The sequence below is a fragment of the Pistacia vera genome, unplaced genomic scaffold, assembly GCF_008641045.1.
Source record: "Pistacia vera cultivar Batoury unplaced genomic scaffold, PisVer_v2 Contig246, whole genome shotgun sequence".
NCBI classification, from domain to species: Eukaryota; Viridiplantae; Streptophyta; class Magnoliopsida; order Sapindales; family Anacardiaceae; genus Pistacia; species Pistacia vera.
Genome location: NW_022196053.1, coordinates 1078561 through 1094797, shown reverse-complemented (window position 1 = coordinate 1094797; position 16237 = coordinate 1078561). Strand labels below are relative to the sequence as shown.

The 16237-nt window shown below is 38.5% G+C and overlaps 1 pseudogene; it reads left to right on the top strand.

Annotated features, from left to right (window-relative positions):
* Positions 1-594: 594 nt before the first annotated feature.
* On the top strand, positions 595-8569 carry LOC116131906 (annotated as a pseudogene).
* Positions 8570-16237: the final 7668 nt, after the last annotated feature.

The window sequence follows — 16237 nt, the reverse complement described above, 5'->3', positions numbered from 1 at the left end:
GACCATGGTTCCCTTGCTTCTCTGAATCAGAATTTCTGTCCTTGATTCGGAGTGGGAAGTGGTATAGCCGAGGAGGGCTGAATGGTGGTGATTAGCATTGGACTTATTTTTCTTGTCATTTACTTGAAGGGGAGGCCTTGATCCGATTTGATGCATTTGCCAGGATGGCTTCAATAAATGCTTCATGTGTTCTGATAAGGAATCTTTGGCAGTGGGCACTGATTACTTGTTTTTTGGTAGGAAGCTGACGTCCAATATATATCCCATGTTATATATATGTATAGTATTTTGACAATTCATGGTCTTCGGGGATGAGAATGAATTCTCCAAGGTGTTTGTTTGGCTCTACTAGCCTTGGAGAGAGAGATTTGGTTGTGGATGTGATTTGGAGGGAACACATTTTGAGCTCTGCTAAGATGTAATTCTGAACTCAAACTTGGAAATATTGCCCAGCATAAATAAACCAAGGAAGATGTGTTCTGGGGTATTCATGGATGGGAATTTTATGTTATTGGAGGAATTGAGGACCTGATTCAAGCTTCTACTATGGAGAAGATTTTTATTTGGAGACGAAACTTGGACTAAATTCCTAACATGTCTCCTCCCGGTGCTGCTGCTACAAGGGAAAATGATAGGCCTGCATCTGGTGAGGCAGGGCCCTTGGTTGCAGTAGTAAGTAATGAACGTGTGCTGCTGATTATCTAACATGGAGGTGTGCAAGTATGACAGGAGAGGAAATTGTGGTTTACAGTGGGAAGATTGCCTGAAAGGGGCAAACTCACTGAATGGTTGGGTTTGGCGTGGTGTGGTGGCAGTGGTTGGTGGGCAGGCAGTGGCTATGGTGGTGGTGGCATGGCATGGCAATGCAGTGACGGGATGGTTGAAGATGGAGATGATATGAATATCGAAGAAGAGATGTTATTCAATAAATTTGAAGGAAGATATTGGGTGCCTTTGATTTTTATTTTGATAGGATTTTGGGAATATATTGGTGTTAGGTTTTGGGAATATTGGATAGTTATATAGGAGTTATTCCGGGTAAATTTAAAATTTATAAAAAAAAACCCTTAGGTTACTAATTTAATTAAACACCCCAATAATAAAATGACAAAAATACCCCGATCACCTACAGTGCCAGATTCTAGTCACCCACTGTCGAAACTGGCCGAAAAAATCGCGTGAACACCCGACCGGTCGGATTTGTGCCGTAATACGTCGTTATGGCCTTTTTCAGCCAGATCCACCACGGATCTAGTCGGAAAAGGCCAAATCACGCCCTCGTGGCTGCAACGGCTGAAAAGGCCAAAATGACTGCCATCTTTGGCCATCAGTGCGCCAAAGATATGGCCGTCGTTTTTTATCAACGTGACCATTTCTTTGGCCATCGCTGAATGCTGGTCTGGCCTTTTCCGGCCAGATCCACTATGGTTCTGGCTGGAAAGGCCAGATCGGTGAATTACCAGACCTTTTCGTTCAGTAATTCACCATTGTGTAATTCCGGCTACCACGACGTGGTTGCTGGAATCTGGCAAGTATGGGCATGGGGGTATTTTTGTTAATTTTTAAACTTTTTTCAGGGGGTATTTAATGAAATTAATAACCTTATGGGTTTAAAAGTAATTAAAAAAATAGAGTAATATTTCTGGAATAATGTGCCAAACTTTATTTGAAGAATAAGATTGAGAATATGGCAGAAATAATAAGCCAACATGCCCATTATTTTTCTAATTCTACTGATTTGAGGATTAAAAAATAATTTATTAATTTATTGGTCAGGAGTAGTGTAGTAATAACATCTTTACATTGTGTCATAATCAAAAATTATTAATACGGTTTATTTAAGAGTGAAATCTAAATTTAAAAAATTAGGGTGAGAACTTGCCATTTCGCTAATCCTTGGATGGGAATATATCAGTTTACTCATATAAAATAACGTTATTTTTCTTTTGTATAAATATTTTGTATATTTATTGTATCTTATGTTCTCACCTTTTTTTCCATAATGTATTACCAATTTTAATTTAAATCAAATAATCGTCATTAATATCAAATCACATGCAAGAAACCATATTAGTCTTGAGTTAAACGGCAATAGATTATTTCCCACGGAAAAAGATGGGGCCAGTTATAAAAAGCCACTCAAGTTTGCATTTAATTAAAAGGCTATCAATTTTTAAAGTGTTAACTAAATAGCCTATTATTGATTAAGGGTATTTAGGGCTTAATTAGGATTAATGAGTAGTTAGTAATCTTTTCAAAATTATACTATATTCCCACGAACCCGAAATTGTTGCAACAAACCCAAACACCTTCCTGCCATTAACGCATCTGTACCTCGATCTTAGGCTCATCTTCTTGCTTCGTTACAATCTTCTTCTTCTCTGCATCTCTTCCTTCTTCTTCTCTCTTCTTCCTTCCTCTACTCTATCTTCTTCTTCCTCATGCCTAACATCTTCTTCTTTCCTCCGCATCTCATTAAACACTCTTCTCCTCCCCATCACATCTCTCTCGCTCAAAGATCTCCTCCTCCTCCTCCTCCTACTTTTTCGTCTAAGTATGTGTATTTCCTTTTTACATTTATATTTAGATTTGCAAAGATTTAATAATGATGGGGTTTGGGTTATGATTTTGATTTAGTTTTTAGGTTGTTGTGGTTGTTGTTTGATGTAATGCAAGTTGAAAGGAGTGAAATTTGTTGAAAATTTTTTTCTAGGTATGTGTTTCTGGGTATGATGGGAATCGATTGTAGGTGGAGATGACTGAAATGTGTTCTGGGATGATGGATCGCTTAAGGCATCTAGTGTATCACTTAGCGATCTGGTAGGTCTGGTAATGCAGCAGATATATTCTTAAGCGATCTGGTAGGTCTGGTAATGCAGTAGATAGATCGCGTAAAGCGATCTGGTGGTCTGGTAATGCAGCAGATAGATCGCTTAAGCACTGTAAAAGTCTGTATAGGCAATCGCTTCAGCGCTCAGCGTCAGAAATGGCATAAGATCGCTTAAGCAATCATGTTTTTATACTGGATCGCTTAAGCGATCAGTATAAATAACCATGATCCTTAAGCTATATAGCAAACCGTATAACGAGCTGTGCAGATCTTTTTAAAATATTTGAACCCTTAGTACAGCATTTAAGAATTTTTTTTTCTTGCATTACAGGTAGTTGGCTATTATTACACATTGGACAATTTGTTTTTGGTGTTGAATATTTGGTGATTTGGTGGAGGGACACGTAGCTGGATGGATTGGGAAGAGCAAAGAAGCTATACCAATTGCTGTGAGCACAGAGGTTAGTTTTGATGAGTTGATTGATAAATAATTAGAAGAAGTAATTTGAGTTGCTCGCGTAGTGATATAGTTGTGAAGTATGTTTTTAAAGCAGAGTTCCTAACATTATAAGGTACCTCCTGTTATATTAAAGTCGGATGAAAGTGTGAAGTTATATATGATTGATGTGGCCGATAATGGTTCGAGGTCGATTTAAAGGGTTTCTCTTGTAGAAAAACCGTTCGAAGTTGGTTCAAAGGAAGGGGTAACGAGGAAGTAGGCAAAGATTTGCCTGTTTTTAATTGAACAACGAGGCCATTGTTTGTTAGTTGAAAAATCAAGGGTAGACGGTGAATTAGTGGTGAGGAGGACGACTGTAGAAGAGGTTGGTGATGGGGGGCAGAATGAAAAAATTGAGGAGGAGGACCCCCGTAGATGTTCCCACAGATGTGAATTTCCTTTAAATACAGATTATGCAGAGAGCATAGATTGTGAGGAAGAGAACACCATGGTCGTTTATATGCAGGTTCAGAGAGGGCAATGGAGTGTAGTAGTGAATCAGCTCATGTTTTTTACAGATAGATCGGAGTTACACATAGGGTATTATTGACAACAAAGAGGAAGCGGGTGAGGAAGCTAAAACTTGTTGCCGTGAGAGTTAATTTTGAGTTCATCACCAAAAAGTCAAATTCATTGGTCTATGACTTGCTTCATGACCGAAAGTGCAAGTGGCGGATTTATTATAGAAGTTGGTGGGTCAGAAAAATTTATGCTTAGCCCATATACCCGTGAGCCACTTGTGGTTTCGGACATATTTCAGTGAGCATCGCAAGCGTCCGCTGATGTTATTGGACATTTGTCAAAAGCCTTGTTGAAGGGAAAGGCCATCTCCTAAAGACTTCAGAGACTTGTGCGCACAGAGTTGGGATGTGTTGTTAGTTACTGGAAATGCTGGAAAGGAGATAACATGCACAAGATTTTGTGAGTGGGCACCGCCGGGCACGGTATGCAGTATTGAAGCGTACCGTTTATGCTTGAGTTGACAAACAAGGTAGCAAGACGACTTTGAAGTGGGACAGGAATATGAGTTTAAATATTTTTTTTTGTTGCCATACGATTCTGTTATAAGGGGTTTTGTAAACATGAGAAAGGTGTTGGCTGTTCATGGTTACTTTCTGACAGGAAAGTATGGAGGTACATTATTGGTGGCCACTGCATAGGACATCGAGAATCACACATATCCTGTTGCATGGTGTGTGGTTGACTCTGAGAATGACGATTCGTGGACTTGGTTTTTTCAGCAGTTACGTACGATAGTGCCTGACACTGACGAGTTGTGCATAATATCCGATAGGCACAACTCTATAAAGAAGGGGATTGCCACTATTTACTGTCAAGCACATCACAGATTCTGTATGAGGCACCTTGGTGAGAACATAAAATAAAAGTTTAAGTGTGCTGGCCTCCTTCAGACATACTACATGGCAACAAAAGCTTATCGGGTTGATGCGTTCGAGGAGCACTTCCAGCAAATCCAAATCAAGGATGATAGAGTTACTAAGTATCTTGAGCATGATGTTGGTTTCGAGCAATGAAGTAGAGCTTACTTTCCTGGAAGAAGGTTTGATGTCATGACCATGAACATAGCCGAGTCCATAAATTCGAAGTTGTTAATAGAAAGACAGTTTCCAATAGTTGCACTTTTTGATGCAATCTAAAGGACACTGTCGCGGTGGTTCCATGAACGTCGTACAGAGTCAGATAATTTTACTACAACCCTTGTTCTGTCAGCTGAAAAATTATTGCAAGAATGTATGGAACTGTCAAATGCACTGTTTGCCTATCCTCTTAATGCTCAAGAGTTCACTGTGCGCGGCCATGGTCAGGATGCTCTAGTTAACCTTGTTAGAAAAACTTGCAGCTGTAAAATGTTTGACATTCAACGTTTACCTTGTCCTCATGCATTAGCAGCACTGAAACACCAACGGAAGCCAGATTTTGGTTCAAGAATTTACATGGAACTTTGCTTCCCTCTCTATATGATAGATCACTACATGCTAGCTTATTCAGAAACGATATATCTGGTGCCTCCAAAAGAGCAGTGGGTAGTGCCGCTAGAGGTGGCTAACATTATCATCCACCCGCCATTCAAGAAGACAGCAAAGGGGAGAAAAAGAGTTAAGTGTATTCCATCAGCCTTTGAGGTTCCCCGGAAGATGAATAAGTGCTCAATTTGCAAGCAACCTGGCCACAAGAGAAGTAGTTGCCAAAAGCAATCACATGCAGATCCAGCAAATTAGGTTCGAAGAAGGATGAAATTTAGAGAGTTGCCAAGGCCAACCGTTGATGAGTTATTGTTTTCAATTATTGATGTTATAAATTTTATTGTTACCTTTAATAAAGCACTCTTTATATTTCTTGTTACATGGCCTAAATATTTGTTGTTAATTTTAGTCTGGAATTAGGTTGTCAAATTGAGGAGAAAGTATGGAATTAATACGTGTTGGTAATCTTAGTTTGTCAAAATTCAGGAGAAAAGCAGGAAAAGTATATATTGCCAATGATCGCTTAAGCGAGTAAGTATATCGGTTAAGCGACAAAGGGTTTTTCAAACAGGATCTCTTAAGTGATATCACGGATCGCTGATATCGCTTAATCAACCAAGATAAAAAGAGAAGAATCGCTTAAGCGATATCTAGGATCGCTTAAGCTATCCACGATCGCTTAATCGATCAAGTGAAAAAGAAAAGAATCGCTTAAGTAATATCTACGATTGCTTAAGCGACCCTGTGTAAACGAAGTTCCTTTTATTACGATCGCTTAATCGACCAACGAAAGATTTGAAAATTTGACAATTACACCCCCACCTACCCAACTTTCCAGATTTGGGCCACCACAGCCGGAATCCTTCCAGGAAAGGGCATTACAATGCATTGCGGTCGGATCAGGCTGATAGGGTGTCGATATGACCTTTTCCGGCTAGATTTGGCCGTCGACGGACGGAAAAGGCGACATTTGGCCGTTAACGTCTGCCATTTCTTTTGAAAGTCGATGACGACCTGATGTGGCTGTGGATCTGGCTGGAAAATGTCACATATGTGAATTACCGGCTATTTCCAATCATTTGTAGCTGTCGATGGTGTCGGAATCTGGGAAGTTTGGTGGCTGGGGGTGTTTTTGTACTTTTGAAACTTTTTTAAGCGGTATTAATGAAATTAATTCAGTTAATGGGTCTAAAATTTATTAAAAAAATACTAATATTTGCTAGATAATTAAACAAATAAATATTATGGGAATATGATTTATAATATTTATAAAAATATTCAACCAAACGCACCCTTTATATACTGAACAAAGACGAATTATAAACCATATATGTTTAGCATAGACGTAAACATATTCAACACTTTATATGTTTCAAACTGAGGTAAAAGAACTATATGTTTAATATAAATATAATAACGGTCATAGTCCACAAAGACGAATCGTAAACCCTATATGNTAAATCCCCTAATTATGTCAATTGCGGATTCCACAATATTTTGTCTGACATAATTAGGAGATTACATAATCTTTACCTGATTACAAAATATTTACACAATATTATGAAAATCTTAACAGTTTTTACATTTACCTAGAACTAATAATATTTTCTCCCTAATTCGTTTTCCAAATTTAGTCCCTACAAATGAATTTTTCACAATTGAGGACATAATCATATTGCATCCCTAATAAGTTTTCCAAATTTTGTATAATTAGAAACAAAAAATTTCGTCCAAAAATAATAAATTTCATCCCAAAATGAGATTTCTTTCCATATGGCCGACAAAATCAACTGTTAGTGCAGGTTGGAAATATACTGCTAAACATTTTTTAACGAAATTACAATTTCATCCTCTAAAATGACCATTCTGGGCGAACTGAATCCGTCCCTGAATTAAAAATTTGTTGTAGTGTTATATGACAATTACATGACAATATAAGAATAGTAAACAACATGCTCCCACCCAAGGTTTAGCAAATAGCAAGTTTCCACCATTGGTTTCATAAATTTTAGATTCTCACCCTTAAATTAACCGAAAATCGTTTAATGTAACATTTAAAGGATAAAATAGTCATTTATACTACATTAAATTTGAAATAAAAATTAAAATTACAAAATAACCCTCCACATCTCAAAGAGTAAAGTGGCTGGGTGGTGGCTTTGGGTGAGGAATTTTGTCAAACAGGTGGTGTGCGGGTTGGCTATGGGAAGATTGGAAATGATAGGGAGTCGACGACGACCAGGTAATTACACACAACAACAATCAGTAGGGAGCTACAATCAAATATCACACTCATTTATCCACTCAATTGACCGAGACAACTCCATTAGTTGCCTCCTTCGTTGCTCAAGGTCTGACCATGGTTCCCTTGCTTCTCTGAATCAGAATTTCTGGTCCTTGATTCGGAGTGGGAAGTGGTATAAGCCGAGGAGGCTGAATGGTGGTGATTGAGCATTGGACTTATTTTTCTTGTCATTTACTTGAAGGGGAGGCCTTTGATCCGATTTGATGCATTTGCCAAGGATGGCTTCAAATAAATGCTTCATGTGTTCTGATAAGGAATCTTTGGCAGTGGGCACTGAATTACTTGTGTTTGGTAGGGAGCTGACGTCCTAATATATATCCCATGTTATATATATGTATAGTATTTTGACAAATTCATGGTCTTCGGGGATGAGAATGAATTCTCCAAGGTGTTTGTTTGGCTCTACTAGCCTTGGAGAGAGAGAGATTTTGGTTGGTGGATGTGATTTGGAGGGAAACATTTTGAGCTCTGCTAAGATGTATAATTCTGAGACTCAAACTTGGAAGATATTGCCCAGCATAAATAAACCAAGGAAGATGTGTTCTGGGGTATTCATGGATGGGAAATTTTATGTTATTGGAGGAATTGGAGGACCTGATTCAAAGCTTTCTACGTATGGAGAAGAGTTTTATTTGGAGACGGAAACTTGGACTAAAATTCCTAACATGTCTCCTGCCGGTGCTGCTGCTACAAGGGAAAATGATAGGCCTGCATCTGGTGAGGCAGGGCCCTTGGTTGCAGTAGTAAGTAATGAACTGTGTGCTGCTGATTATGCTAACATGGAGGTGTGCAAGTATGACAAGGAGAGGAAATTGTGGTTTACAGTGGGAAGATTGCCTGAAAGGGCAAACTCACTGAATGGTTGGGGTTTGGCGTGGCTGGGTGGCAGTGGTTGGGTGGCAGCAGTGGCTAGGTGGTGGTGGTGGCAGTGGCAGTGGCAATGGCAGTGACGGGATGGTTGGAGATGGAGATGATATGAATATCGAAGAAGAGATTGTTATTCAAATAAATTTGAAGGAAGATATTGGGTGCCTTTGATTTATTATTTTGGATAGGATTTTGGGAATAATATTGGATAGTTAGGATTTTGGGAATAGTATTGGATAGTTGAATAGGGGAGTATTACCAGGTAAAATTTAAAAATTTATAAAAAAACCCTTAGGTTTACTAATTTAATTAAACACCCCAATATATAAAATGACAAAAATACCCCGATCACCTACAGTGCCAGATTCTAGTCACCACTGTCGAAATCTGGCCGAAAAATCGCGTTACGACACAGACCGGTCGGATTTGTGCCGTAATACGTCGTTATGGCCTTTTTCAGCCAGATCCACCACGGATCTAGTCGGAAAAGGCCAAATCTACGGCCTGCTGTGGCTGCAACGGCTGAAAAAGGCCAAAATGACTGCCATCTTTGGCCATCAGTGACAGCCAAAGATATGGCCGTCGTTTTTTATCAACGATGACCATTTCTTTGGCCATCGCTGAATGCTGGATCTGGCCTTTTCCGGCCAGATCCACTATGGATCTGGCTGGAAAAGGCCAGATCGGTGAATTACCGACCAGTTTCGTTCAGTAATTCACCATTGTGGTAGATTCCGGCTACCACCGACGGTGGTTGCTGGAATCTGGCAAGTATGGGTCATGGGGGTATTTTTGTTAATTTTTAAACTTTTTTCAGGGGGTATTTAATGAAATTAATAACCTTATGGGGTTTAAAAGTAATTAAAAAAATAGAGTATATTTCTGGATAATGTGCCAAACTTATTTGAAGAATAAGATTGAGAATATGGCAGAAATAATAAGCCAACATGCCCATTTTTTTCTAATTCTACTGATTGAGGATTAAAAAATAATTTATTAATTTATTGTTCAGGAGTAGTGTATTAACCATCTTTACATATGTGTCATAATCAAAAAATATTAATACGTTTTATTAAGAGTGAAAATCTAGAATTTAAAAATTAAGGGTGAGAACTTGCCATTTCGCTATCCTTGGATGGGATATATCATTTTACTCATATAAGAATAACGTTATTTTTACTTTGTATAAAAATTTTATATGTAATTTTGTATATGTAATGTTACTCAACTTTTTTCCTATGAATGATATTACCAAATTTTAATTTAAAATCAATAATCGTCTATTAATATCAAAATCACATTGCTGTTTATGGAAAACCTATATTATTCTTTGAAGTTACGGTCTAATAGATTAGTTTTCCACGGAAAAATGGGGGCAGTTATTAAAAGGCCATCTCAAGTTTGCATTTAATTAAAAGGCTATCAAGTTTTAAAGTGTTAACTAAATAGCCATATTATTGATTAAGGTAATTAGGGCTTAATGGATTATGAAGTATTATGTAATCTTTTCAAAATTATATATTTCCCACGAACCCGAAATTGTTGCAAACAAACCCAAACACCTTCCTGCCATTAACGCATCTGTACCTCTGCATCTTCTTATCTTCTTCTTAGCTTCGTCTACATCTTCTTCTTCCTCTGCATCTTCTTCTTCTCTTTTCCTTCCTCTACATCTTCTTCTTCCTCATTCCTCTATCTTCTTGTTCCTCCGCCATTCCACTTTCTTCTCTCCACCATTAACTCTCTCCGCCAAAGATCCTCCTCCTCCTCCTCCTCCTGACATTTCGTCTAAGTATGTGTTCCTTTTTACATTTTATTTAGATTGCAAAGATTTAATAATGGATGGGGTTTGGGTTATGATTTTGATTTAGTTGTTTAGGTTGTTGGGTTTTTTGATGTAATGCAAGTTGAAAGGAGTGAAATTTGTTGAAAATTTGTTCTAGGTATGTGTTCTGGGTATGATGGAATCGATTGTAGGTGGAGATGACTGAAAATGTGTTCTGGGTATGATGGATCGCTTAAGCGACTAGTGTATCACTTAAGCGATCTGGTAGGTCTGTAAGCAGCATATGATTGCTTACGTCTGGTAGGTCTGGTAATGCAGTAGATAGATCGCTTAAGCGATCTGGTAGGTCGGTATGCAGCAGATAGATCGCTTAAGCGATCTGGTAAAAGTCTGGTGTATAGGAGCAGATCGCTTCAGCGATCAGCGATCAGTAATGGCATAAGATCGCTTAAGCAATCATGGTTATTTTACTGGATCGCTTAAGCGCTCAGTATAAATACCATGATCGCTTAAGCTATATAGCAAACCTATAAGCGACTGTGCAGATTCTTTTTAAAATATTTGACCCTTAGTACAGCATTTAAGAATTTTTTTTTCTTGCATTACAGGTAGTTGGCTATTATTACACATTGGACAAGTTGTTTTTGGTGTTGAATATTTTGGTGATTTGGTGGAGGGAGCACGTACTGGGAGTGGATGGGAAGAGCAAAGAAGCTAACCAATTGCTGTGAGCACAGAGGTTAGTTTTGATGAGTTGATTGATGAAATAATTAGAAGAAGTAATTTGAGTTGCTCGCGTAGTGATATAGTTGTGAAGTATGTTAAAGCAGAGTTCCTAACATTATAAGGTACCTCCTGTTTAAAGTCGGATGAAAGTGTGAGTTATATATGATTGATGTGGCCGATAATGGTTCGAGGTCGATTTTAAGGGTTTCTCTTGTAAAAAACCGTTCGAAGTTGGTTCAAAGGAAGGGGATAACGAGGAAGTAGGCAAAGATTTCTGGTTTTAATTTGAACAACGAGGCCATTGATTTGTTAGTTGAAAAATCAAGGGTAGCGTGAATTAGGGTGGTGAGAGAGACTGTAGAAGAGGTTGGTATGGGGGGCAAATGAAAAAATTGAGGAGGAGGACCCCGTAGATGTTCCCACAGATGTAGAGATTCCTTTAATACAGATTATGCAGAAGGCATAGATTGTGAGGAAGAGAACACCATGGTCGTTTATGCAGGTTCAGAGAGGGCAATTGGAGGTAGTAGTGAATCAGCTCATGTTTTTACAGATAGATCGGAGTTACACTAGGTTTTATTTGACAACAAAGGGAAGCGGTGAGGAACTAAAACTTGTTGCCGTGAGAGGTAATTTTGAGTTCATCACCAAAAGTCAAATTCATTGGCTATGACAGTTGCCTGTCATGACGAAAGTGCAAGTGGCGGATTTATTATAGAAGGTTGGTGGAGTCAGAAAAATTTATGCTTAGCACATATACCCGTGAGCACACTTGTGGTTTCGGACATATTTCAGGTGAGCATCGACAAGCGTCCGCTGATGTTATTGGACAATTTGTCAAAAGCCGGTTTGTTGAAGGAAGGCCTCTCCTAAAGACATTCAAGACTTGTGCGCACAGAGTTGGGATGTGTTTTAGTTACTGGAAATGCTGGAAAGGGAGATAACATGCACAAGATTTTGTGAGGGGCACGCCGGAGCACGGTATGCAGTATTAGAGCGTACGTTATATGCTTGAGTTGACAAACCAAGGTAGCAAGACGACTTTGAAGTGGGACAGGAATATGATGTTTAAATATTTTTTTGTTGCCTACGATTCTGTTAAGGAGGGGTTTTGTAACATGAGAAAGGTGTTGGCTGTTCAGGGTTACTTTCTACAGGAAAGTATGGAGGTACATTATTGTGCCACTGCATAGGACATCGAGAATCACACTATCCTGTTGCTGGTGTGGGGTTGACTCTGAGAATGACGATTCGTGGACTTGGTTTTTTTCAGCAGTTACGTACGATAGTGCCTGACACTGACGAGTTGTGCATAATATCCGAAGGCACAACTCTAAAGAAGGGGATTGCCACTATTTACTGTCAGCACATCACGAGTCTGTATGAGGCACCTGGTGAGAACATAAAATAAAAGTTTAGTGTGCTGGCCTCCTTCAGACATACTACAGACACAAAAGCTATCGGGTTGATCGTTGCGAGGAGCACTTCCAGCAAATCCAAATCAAGGATGATAGAGTTACTAAGTATCTTGAGCATGATGTTGGTTTGAGCAATGAAGTAAGCTTACTTTCCTGGAAGAAGGTTTGATGTCATGACCATGAACATAGCCGAGTCCATAAATTCGAAGTTTTAATAGAAGACAGTTTCCAATAGTTGCACTTTTTGATGCAATCTAAAGGACACTGTCGCGGTGGTTCCATGAACGTCGTACGAGTCAGATAATTTTACTACCCCCTTGTTCTGTCAGCTGAAAAATTATTGCAAGAATGTATGGAACTGTCAAATGCACTGTGTGCCTATCCTCTAATCTCAAGAGTTCACTGTGCGCGGCCATGGTCAGGATGCTCTAGTTAACCTTGTTAGAAAAACTTGCAGCTGTAAAATGTTTGACATTCAACGTTTACCTTGTCCTCATGCCTTGCAGCACTGAAACACCAACGGAAGCCAGATTTTGGTTCAAGAATTTACATGGAACTTTGCTCCCTCTCTATATGATAGATCACTACATGCTAGCTTATTCAGAAACGATATATCTGGTGCCTCCAAAAGAGCATGGGTAGTGGGCCGCTAGAGGTGGCTAACATATCATCCACCCGCCATTCAAGAAGACAGCAAAGGGAGAAAAATTTAAGTGTATCCATCAGCCTTTGAGGTTCCCCGGAAGATGAATAAGTGCAATTTGCAAGCAACCTGGCCACAAGAGAGTAGTTGCCAAAAGCAATCACATGCAGATCCAGCAAATTAGGTTCGAAGAAGGATGAAATTTAGAGAGTTGCCAAGGCCAACCGTTGATGAGTTATTGTTTTCAATTATTGATGTTATAAATTTTATTGTTACCTTTAATAAAGCATCTTTATATTTCTTGTTACATGGCCTAAATATTTGTTTTTATTTAGTCTGGAATTAGGTTGTCAAATTGAGGAGAAAAGTAGGAATTAATACGTGTTGGTAATGTTTGTAAAATTCAGGAGAAAAGCAGGAAAGTATATATTGCCAATGATCGCTTTAAGCGAGTAAGTATATACGGTTAAGCGACAAAGGGTTTTTCAAACAGGATCTCTTAAGTGATCACGGATCGCTGATATACGCTTAATCAACCAAGATAAAAAAGAAGAATCGCTTAAGCGATATCTAGGATCGCTAAGCATCCCACGATCGCTTAATCGATCAGTGAAAGAAAAGAATCGCTTAAGTAATATCTACGATTGCTTAAGCGACCTTTGTAAACGAAGTTCCTTTTATTACGATCCTTAATCGACCAACGAAAGATTTTGAAAATTTGACATTACACCCCACCTACCCAACTTTCCAGATTTGGGCCACCACAGCCGGAATCCTTCCAGGAAAGGCATTACAATGCATTGCGTCGGATCAGGCTGATAGGTGTCGATATGACCTTTTCCGGCTAGATTTGGCCGTCGACGGACGGAAAAGGCGACATTTGGCTTTACGTCTGCCATTTCTTTTTGAAAGTCGATGACGACCTGATGTGGCTGTGGATCTGGCTGGAAAATGTCACATATGTGATTACCGCTATTTCCAATCATTTGTAGCTGTCGATGGTGCGGAATCTGGGAAGTTTGGTGGCTGGGGTGTTTTTGTACTTTTAAACTTTTTTTAAGCGGTATTAATGAAATTATTCATTATTGGGTCTAAAATTTTTAAAAAAATACTAATATTTGCTAGATAATTACAAATAATATTATGGGAATATGATTTATATATTTATAACAATATTCAACCAAACGCACCCTTTATATACTGAACAAAGACGAATTTATAACCATATATGTTTAGCATAGACGTAAACATTCAACACTTTATATTTTCAAACTGAGTAAAAGAACTTATTTTAAATAAATAAATAACGGTCATAGTCCACAAAGACGAATCGTAAACCCTATATGTTTGCATAGACGTAAACATTCTACCTTTATATGTTTCAACTGGGTAAAAAACTATATGTTTAATATAAATATAATAACGGTCATAGTCCACAAAGCGAATCGTAAACCCTATATGTTTAGCATAGACTAAACATTCTACACTTTATATTTTAATACTGAGGTAAGAAACTATAGTTTAATATAAAATAATAACGGTCATAGTCCACAAAGACGAATCAAACCCTATATGTTTAGCATAGACGTAAACATTCTACACTTTTATATGTTTCATACTGAGCGTAAAAGAACTATATGTTTAATATAAATATAATAACGGTCATATTCCACTGAACGAATCGAAACCCTATATTGTTAGCATAGCTTAATCGCTAACCGATGCTTTTGAAATACAATAAATAATATCTGAATACATAGGAATACTTAATGATTCTTTGCTTTACTCCTGCTCGCTTAGCGATCCCCAGATCAAAATCGCTTAAGCTATCCATTTGTATCGCTTAAGCGATTTTCGTAAAACACTCTTGATCGCTTAAGCGATCTTAAATCGCTTAAGCGATCTTGGCCAAGGCAGAATGAATCTCCCCAGATTTATGATCGCTTAAGCGATCTTGTCCTAGGCAGAATGAATATCTGCGCAGATCTATGATCGCTTAAGCGATCTTATGTATCGCTTAAGCAATGCTTTCTAAACGAGTCTCTGTCGTTTAAGCGATTTAGGATCGCTTAAGCGATCTTTGTCAAGGCAGAATGAACATCTGCTTAGATGGGTAATCGCTTAAGCGATTTGACGTATCGCTTAAGCGATGCTTCGTAATAGACTCTTGGTCGCTTAAGCGATTTCAGATCGCTTAAGCTATCATATCTAGAAAAGTCTTGGTCATTTGGGAAACATTTGTACATCACTCATTTCCTTCCCAAATCGGAAAAGCATTTGTATCAATCAAATTCATCACAAATCAAAATATAGGAGACATCAATGTAATAGAAAAAAAAAATAAAAAATAGGCATGGGATGCAACAAATATCGAAATATATGGACAAGCTAACCATTAGCCCCAACTTGGGTGAATCAAATAATCACACCAGTATATCACACGTTGTAGTGATACACAAAATGAAAGAAAACGCTAAAAAACCATTATTTGGCTTGGGTGAAGCAAATGATCACACCATACATAGTAAATTCAACCTGCTAATGAGATATCTTTTATGGACAAAAAAAAATTATCTACCAAATGTCAGATCCAATTCTTTACAAAAATTTCCTATACACTGTCGCAAGAAGAGCCACAGCACAAGAATTTCCTATACACTGCCTTTTTATTAGGTTCTGCTTACTCAAAACGGATCCATCTGCCCATGGAAGCAGTCAACAACCCAGCCCTCCCGACAGTCTCTCATTGTTTCGTCACTCAACCCATCCATCGGGGTGTTGGTCATGTCGAACTCAATAAATTTCAGGGCATATACCCCACATTCAACACTACAATAGGAAGAGGGCATTAGCATTAGAATAAACTTGTAGAACAATTGTATTATATAAGTTAGTTTTATACAGAAGTTACATTGACTCATTTATTGGGCTGATAGAGCGCTTAATTGGCCACTTTTCAGTTAGTACTTGATCACCCAAGTGCCCAAACATCTCGCTGTCACGCAATAGCCGCGGGAACAACCTGCAGTGGCTCTAACTCGACCTCCAACTGCTTGTCTCGACAAATAGAGGGGTTGCAGTCAAGGATCTTCAGCAACCCCTCCTCTAGATGCGCAACGACTGCTATCTAGTGCATCTCTTTGACGAGGATGATGCAGTACACTCTTTTAACAAAGGC